The 8299-nt window shown below is 59.5% G+C and overlaps 1 protein-coding gene and 1 long non-coding RNA gene across 3 annotated transcripts in view; both read left to right on the top strand.

Annotated features, from left to right (window-relative positions):
• Nucleotides 1–8275, top strand: part of LOC120998436 — a 24174-nt gene extending 15899 nt beyond the window's left edge. Inside the window, exons 1-3 of one of the 2 annotated variants that reach the window (XR_005778381.1) lie at nucleotides 7933–7972; nucleotides 8052–8130; nucleotides 8227–8275. This is a non-coding gene — a long non-coding RNA (uncharacterized LOC120998436). Of the gene's footprint in view, nucleotides 1–7932; nucleotides 7973–8051; nucleotides 8131–8226 lie in introns of those variants that run through there. The other variant, XR_005778380.1, reaches the window with a different exon arrangement.
• Nucleotides 1–8299, top strand: part of LOC120998348 (zinc finger protein 501-like) — a 308112-nt gene that overhangs the window by 276622 nt on the left and 23191 nt on the right. The gene's annotated exons all lie outside the window — the stretch shown is intronic.

Genomic DNA, 8299 nt, shown 5'->3' with positions numbered 1-8299 from the left:
CCCGTTATTATGTGACATCAGAGGACATTACAGGAGGAGGTAGAAGAGGACTACAACTCCCAGCATGTCCAGCCTGTTATTATGTGATATCAGAGGACATTACAGGAGGCGGTAGGAGAGGACTACAACTCCCAGCATGTCCAGCCTGTTATTATGTGATATCAGAGGACATTACAGGAGGCGGTAGGAGAGGACTACAACTCCCAGCATGTCCAGCCTGTTATTATGTGATATCAGAGGACATTACAGGAGGAGGTAGAAGAGGAGAGGACTACAACTCCCAGCATGTCCAGCCTGTTATTATGTGATATCAGAGGACATTACAGGAGGCGGTAGGAGAGGACTACAACTCCCAGCCTCTCTGTAGAGATTTTCCGCTTTCTTCATTTTCCAGGTCTTCATAGTTTCCTCACCATAAATTCTCTTCAACCTTGTTGAGCTCCTCCCCTTCACTGATCACATGATAGTGACGTCACCGCAGGTCTTTCATAAACACATATATTTAACATTGCTAAACTCCGCCCCCTCAGGTCACATGACATTATCACAGGTCCTTTACCACCACATACATTGTGGACAGTTACACTCCGCCCCTCTAGCACTGATCACATGACGATGACGTCACCGCAGGTCCTTCCGCTCTCTGTCCCCATGGAGGAGCTGCCCCCGGCCGCCATGATGGAGGCTCCCCTCCCAGGTAACAGGAGCTGTGGACGGGTCTGCTCCGGGCGGACACTGCTGGATGTGCGGGGAGATTCCTGGCGGCTCCGCCCCTCCCCCCGGAGAGAGATGACATCTGGGAAACCACTGCGGACACCGGGAGGAAGGACCCCCCATGGGAGCGCTGCGGAGGGGGCGTGTCCTCCATGGGACTGCTGCGGAGGGGGCGTGTCCTCCATGGGGCTGCTGCGAAGGGGCGTGTCCTCCATTTGAAATTTGGTCAGTGGCCAACAAGTGGGTTCAGCCCTGATATCTGGGGCGCTCATCACTCTATGGGCGTTCAGCCCTGATATCGGGGGGCGCTCTCCTCCCTCTATGGGGGTTCAGCCCTGATATCGGGGGCGCTCTCCTCCCTCTATGGGTGTTCAGCCCTGATATCGGGGGCGCTCTCCTCCCTCTATGGGGGTTCAGCCCTGATATCGGGGGCGCTCTCCTCCCTCTATGGGGGTTCAGCCCTGATATCGGGGGTGCTCTCGTCCCTCTATGTGGGTTCAGCCCTGATATCGGGGGGCGCTCTCCTCCCTCTATGGGGGTTCAGTCCTGATATCGGGGGGCGCTCTCCTCCCTCTATGGGGGTTCAGTTCTGATATCGGGGGGCTCTCTCCTCCCTCTATGGGGGTTCAGTCCTGATATCGGGGGGCGCTCTCCTCCCTCTATGGGGGTTCAGCCCTGATATCGGGGGACGCTCTCCTCCCTCTATGGAGGTTCAGCCCTGATATCGTGGGCGCTCTCCTCCCTCTATGGGGGTTCAGCCCTGATATCGGGGGCGCTCTCCTCCCTCTATGGGGGTTCAGTCCTGATATCGGGGGGCGCTCTCCTCCCTCTATGGGGGTTCAGTTCTGATATCGGGGGGCTCTCTCCTCCCTCTATGGGGGGTTCAGCCCTGATATCGGGGGCGCTCTCCTCCCTCTATGGGGGTTCAGCCCTGATATCGGGGGCGCTCTCCTCCCTCTATGGGGGTTCAGTCCTGATATCGGGGGCGCTCTCCTCCCTCTATGGGGGTTCAGTCCTGATATCGGGGGCGCTCTCCTCCCTCTATGGGGGTTCAGTTCTGATATCGGGGGGCTCTCTCCTCCCTCTATGGGGGTTCAGCCCTGATATCGGGGGGCGCTCTCCTCCCTCTATGGGGGTTCAGCCCTGATATCGGGGGGCGCTCTCGTCCCTCTATGGAGGTTCAGTCCTGATATCGGGGGGCACTCTCCTCCCTCTATGGGGGTTCAGCCCTGATATCGGGGGCGCTCTCCTCCCTCTATGGGGGTTCAGCCCTGATATCGGGGGGCACTCTCGTCCCTCTATGGGGGTTCAGCCCTGATATCGGGGGGTGCTCTCCTCCCTCTATGGGGGTTCAGCCCTGATATCAGGGGGCGCTCTCCTCCCTCTATGGGGGTTCAGCCCTGATATCGGGGGGCGCTCTCCTCCCTCTATGGGGGTTCAGTCCTGATATCGGGGGCGCTCTCCTCCCTCTATGGGGGTTCAGTCCTGATATCGGGGGCGCTCTCCTCCCTCTATGGGGGTTCAGTCCTGATATCGGGGGCGCGCTCCTCCCTCTATGGGGGTTCAGTCCTGATATCGGGGGCGCTCTCCTCCCTCTATGGGGGTTCAGTCCTGATATCGGGGGCGCGCTCCTCCCTCTATGGGGGTTCAGTCCTGATATCGGGGGTGCTCTCCTCCCTCTATGGGGGTTCAGTCCTGATATCGGGGGCGCTCTCCTCCCTCTATGGGGGTTCAGTCCTGATATCGGGGGCGCTCTCCTCCCTCTATGGAGGTTCAGCCCTGATATCGGGGGCGCTCTCCTCCCTCTATGGGGGTTCAGTCCTGATATCGGGGGCGCTCTCCTCCCTCTATGGGGGTTCAGTCCTGATATCGGGGGCGCGCTCCTCCCTCTATGGGGGTTCAGTCCTGATATCGGGGGTGCTCTCCTCCCTCTATGGGGGTTCAGTCCTGATATCGGGGGGCGCTCTCCTCCCTCTATGGGGGTTCAGTCCTGATATCGGGGGCACTCTCCTCCCTCTATGGGGGGTGCTCTCCTCCCTCTATGGGGGTTCAGTCCTGATATCGGGGGCGCTCTCCTCCCTCTATGGGGGTTCAGTCCTGATATCGAGGGGGGGCTCTCCTCCCTCTATGGGGGTTCAGTCCTGATATCGGGGGGCGCTCTCCTCCCTCTATGGGGGTTCAGCCCTGATATCGGGGGGCGCTCTCCTCCCTCTATGGGGGTTCAGCCCTGATATCGGGGGCGCTCTCCTCCCTCTATGGGGGTTCAGCCCTGATATCGGGGGCGCTCTCCTCCCTCTATGGGGGTTCAGCCCTGATATCGGGGGCGCTCTCCTCCCTCTATGGGGGTTCAGCCCTGATATCGGGGGGCACTCTCCTCCCTCTATGGGGGTTCAGTCCTGATATCGGGGGCGCTCTCCTCCCTCTATGGGGGTTCAGTCCTGATATCGGGGGGCGCTCTCCTCCCTCTATGGGGGTTCAGCCCTGATATCGGGGGGCGCTCTCCTCCCTCTATGGGGGTTCAGCCCTGATATCGGGGGGCGCTCTCGTCCCTCTATGGAGGTTCAGTCCTGATATCGGGGGGCACTCTCCTCCCTCTATGGGGGTTCAGCCCTGATATCGGGGGGCGCTCTCCTCCCTCTATGGGGGTTCAGCCCTGATATCAGGGGGCGCTCTCCTCCCTCTATGGGGGTTCAGCCCTGATATCGGGGGGCGCTCTCCTCCCTCTATGGGGGTTCAGTCCTGATATTGGGGCGCTCTCCTCCCTCTATGGAGGTTCAGCCCTGATATCGGGGGCGCTCTCCTCCCTCTATGGGGGTTCAGTCCTGATATCGGGGGCGCTCTCCTCCCTCTATGGGGGTTCAGCCCTGATATCGGGGGGCGCTCTCCTCCCTCTATGGGGGTTCAGTCCTGATATCGGGGGGCGCTCTCCTCCCTCTATGGGGGTTCAGTCCTGATATTGGGGGCGCTCTCCTCCCTCTATGGGGGTTCAGTCCTGATATCGGGGGGCGCTCTCGTCCCTCTATGGGGGTTCAGTCCTGATATCGGGGGGCGCTCTCCTCCCTCTATGGGGGTTCAGCCCTGATATCGGGGGGCGCTCTCCTCCCTCTATGGGGGTTCAGTCCTGATATCGGGGGCGCTCTCCTCCCTCTATGGGGGTTCAGTCCTGATATCGGGGGGCGCTCTCCTCCCTCTATGGAGGTTCAGTCCTGATATCGGGGGCGCTCTCCTCCCTCTATGGGGGTTCAGTCCTGATATCGGGGGGGGCTCTCCTCCCTCTATGGGGGTTCAGCCCTGATATCGGGGGGCGCTCTCCTCCCTCTATGGCGGTTCAGTCCTGATATTGGGAGCGCTCTCCTCCCTCTATGGGGGTTCAGCCCTGATATCGGGGGGCGCTCTCCTCCCTCTATGGGGGTTCAGCCCTGATATCGGGGGGCGCTCTCCTCCCTCTATGGGGGTTCAGCCCTGATATCGGGGGGCGCTCTCCTCCCTCTATGGGGGTTCAGCCCTGATATCGGGGGCGCTCTCCTCCCTCTATGGGGGTACAGCCCTGATATCGGGGGCGCTCTCCTCCCTCTATGGGGGTACAGCCCTGATATCGGGGGGCGCTCTCCTCCCTCTATGGGGGTACAGCCCTGATATCGGGGGCGCTCTCCTCCCTCTATGGGGGTTTCAGTCCTGATGTCGGGGGGCACTCTCCTCCCTCTATGGGGGTTCAGCCGTGATATCGGGGGGCGCTCTCCTCCCTCTATGGGGGTTCAGTCCTGATATCGGGGGGGGCGCTCTCCTCCCTCTATGGAGGTTCAGTCCTGATATTGGGGGCGCTCTCCTCCCTCTATGGGGGTTCAGCCCTGATATCGGGGGCGCTCTCTTCCCTCTATTGGGGTTCAGCCCTGATATCGGGGGGCGCTCTCCTCCCTCTATGGTGGTTCAGTCCTGATATCGGGGGGCGCTCTCCTCCCTCTATGGGGGTTCAGCCCTGATATCGGGGGGGTCGGTCTCCTCCCTCTATGGGGGTTCAGTCTTGATATTGGGGGGCGCTCTCCTCCCTCTATGGGGGTTCAGTCTTGATATTGGGGGGCGCTCTCCTCCCTCTATGGTGGTTCAGTCCTGATATCGGGGGGGGGGGGCGCTCTCCTCCCTCTATGGGGGTTCAGCCCTGATATCGGGGGGGGGGGCGCTCTCCTCCCTCTATGGGGGTTCAGTCCTGATATCGGGGGCGCTCTCCTCCCTCTATGGGGGTTCAGTTCTGATATCGGGGGGCACTCTCCTCCCTCTATGGGGGTTCAGTCCTGATATCGGGGGCGCTCTCCTCCCTCTATGTGGGTTCAGCTCTGATATCGGGGGCGCTCTCCTCCCTCTATGAGGGTTCAGTCCTGATATCGGGGGGAGCTCTCCTCCCTCTATGGGGGTTCAGCCCTGATATCGGGGGGCGCTCTCCTCCCTCTATGGGGGTTCAGTTCTGATATCGGGGGGCACTCTCCTCCCTCTATGGGGGTTCAGTCCTGATATCGGGGGGCGCTCTCCTCCCTCTATGGAGGTTCAGCCCTGATATCGGGGGGTGCTCTCCTCCCTCTATGAGGGTTCAGTCCTGATATCGGGGGCGTTCTCCTCCCTCTATGAGGGTTCAGTCCTGATATCGGGGGGCGCTCTCCTCCCTCTATGGAGGTTCAGTCCTGATATCTGGGGGCACTCTCGTTCTTGTATGGGGGTTCAGTCCTGATATCGGGGGGCTCTCTCCTCCCTCTATGGGGGTTCAGTCCTGATATCGGGGGCGCTCTCCTCCCTCTATGGGGGTTCAGTCCTGATATCGGGGGCGCTCTCCTCCCTCTATGGGGGTTCAGTCCTGATATCGGGGGGCGCTCTCCTCCCTCTATGGGGGTTCAGTCCTGATATCGGGGGGGCGCTCTCCTCCCTCTATGGAGGTTCAGTCCTGATATCGGGGGCGCTCTCCTCCCTCTATGGAGGTTCAGCCCTGATATCGGGGGCGCTCTCCTCCCTCTATGGAGGTTCAGCCCTGATATCGGGGGCGCTCTCCTCCCTCTATGGAGGTTCAGCCCTGATATCGGGGGGCGCTCTCCTCCCTCTATGGGGGTTCAGTCCTGATATCGGGGGCGCTCTCCTCCCTCTATGGGGGTTCAGTCCTGATATCGGGAGGCATTCTCCTCCCTCTATGGAGATTCAGCCCTGATATCGGGAGGCATTCTCCTCCCTCTATGGAGGTTCAGCCCTGATATCGGGGGGCGCTCTCCTCCCTCTGAGGGTTCAGTCCTGATATCGGGGGGGGCGCTCTCGTCCCTCTATGGGGGTTCAGTTCTGATATCGGGGGCACTCTCCTCCCTCTATGGAGGTTCAGTCCTGATATCGGGGGGCGCTCTCCTCCCTCTATGGGGGTTCAGCCCTGATATCGGGGGCGCTCTCCTCCCTCTATGGTAGTTCAGCCCTGATATCAGGGGGCTCTCTCCTCCCTCTATGGGGGTTCAGCCCTGATATCGGGGGGTGCTCTCCTCCCTCTATGGGGGTTCAGTCCTTATATCAGGGGACGCTCTCCTCCCTCTATGGGGGTTCAGCCCTGATATCGGGGGGCACTCTCTTCCCTCTATGGGGGTTCAGCCATGATATCGGGGGGCGCTCTCCTTTCTCTATGGGGGTTCAGTCCTGATATCGGTGGGCATTCTCGTCTTTCTATGGGAGTTAAGCCCTGATATCGGTGGCCCTCTCCTTTCTCTATGGGGGTTCAGTCCTGATATCGGGGGGCATTCTCGTCTTTCTATGGGGGTTCAGCCCTGATATCGGCGGTGTTCTCATTCCTCTATGGGGGTTCAGTCCTGATAACAGGGGGCGCTCTCATCCCTCTATGGGGGTTCAGTCCTGATATCGGGGTGCGCTCTCCTCCCTCTATGGGGGTTCAGCCCTGATATCGGGGGCGCTCTCCTCCCTCTATGGGGGTTCAGCCCTGATATCGGGGGCGCTCTCATCCCTCTATGAGGGTTCAGTCCTGATATCGGGGGCGCTCTCATTCCTCTATGAGGGTTCAGTCCTGATATCGGGGGCGCTCTCCTCCCTCGTTGGGGGTTCAGTCCTGATATCGGGGAGCGCTCTCCTCCCTCTATGTGGGTTCAGTCCTGATATCGGGGGCGCTCTCATCCCTCTATGAGGGTTCAGTCCTGATATCGGGGGCGCTCTCCTCCCTCTATGGGGGTTCAGTCCTGATATCGGGGGGGGCTCTCCTCCCTCTATGTGGGTTCAGTCCTGATATCGGGGGGGGGCTCTCCTCCCTCTATGGGGGTTCAGCCCTGATATTGGGAGCGCTCTCCTCCCTCTATGGGGGTTCAGCCCTGATATTGGGAGCGCTCTCCTCCCTCTATGGGGGTTCAGCCCTGATATCGGGGGCGCTCTCCTCCCTCTATGGGGGTTCAGCCCTGATATCGGGGGGTGCTCTCCTCCCTCTATGGGGGTTCAGCCCTGATATCGGGGGACGCTCTCCTCCCTCTATGGGGGTTCAGCCCTGATATCGGGGGGCGCTCTCTTCCCTCTATGGGGGTCCAGCCATGATATCGGGGGGCGCTCTCCTTTCTCTATGGGGGTTCAGTCCTGATATCGGTGGGCATTCTCGTCTTTCTATGGGAGTTCAGCCCTGATATCGGTGGCGCTCTCCTTTCTCTATGGGGGTTCAGTCCTGATATCAGGGGGCATTCTCGTCTTTCTATGGGGGTTCAGCCCTGATATCGGGGGCGCTCTCATCCCTCTATGGGGGTTCATTCCTGATATCGGGGTGCGCTCTCCTCCCTCTATGGAGGTTCAGCCCTGATATTGTGGGCGCTCTCGTCCCTCTATGGGAGTACAGTCCTGATATCGAGGGCGCTCTCGTCCCTCTATGGGGCTCACACTTTCTGGGGATTTTTAGTTCTCTTTTCCATTAGAAGCAGACAACTGAAGAGTCAGAAATTCCCCTGAAAACTATAAAATGTTCGGTGAATCTGCGGCTCATAAACTGCTGGCGGCTGCCCATAGACTTCCAGGCTGCTGACTGCCCCACCCCAGTCATCAGGACACTCGGAGGGCAGCGGGGTGAACTCCACCCTAATCCACCCACAGGTTCCTGCTCTCCTCTGCCGCATTTCAGCGCTCAGTATTGTATTCAGTCTGTGTGTTATCTCCTATAGGTTCTGACTCCAGGAGGAGAAGTCCCCCCGAGAGATGTCCCCGTCCTCTGTATTCCCAGGACTGTCCAGTTGAGAAGCTCCCAGAGAACCATCAGGTAGATGGAGCTGAAGTCTCCCCAGAATCTGACCAGAAAGGGACTGAACCAAAGACCATTTTACATTTCTCTTCTTTAGGATGAAAATCTGATGGATATTAAGATTGAGGTTAAAGATGAAGAAGAAGAGGAGACGGATTTATGGGGCGATCAGCAGGGTAAGGAGGGGGGCTGTCATGGGTCACCTGGATACTACTCCCATCATCTCATCATCTCATGTAATAATCCCTCCTGTCCCTGTGTGTTTCCTACAGATGGACTCATAGAAGGAAATCCCCCCGAGAGATGTCCCCGTCCACTGTATTCCCAGGACTGTCCAGAGGAGAA

The sequence above is a fragment of the Bufo bufo genome, chromosome 4, assembly GCF_905171765.1.
Source record: "Bufo bufo chromosome 4, aBufBuf1.1, whole genome shotgun sequence".
Lineage (NCBI taxonomy): Eukaryota > Metazoa > Chordata > Amphibia > Anura > Bufonidae > Bufo > Bufo bufo.
This window is presented reverse-complemented; position numbering and strand designations above follow the sequence as displayed.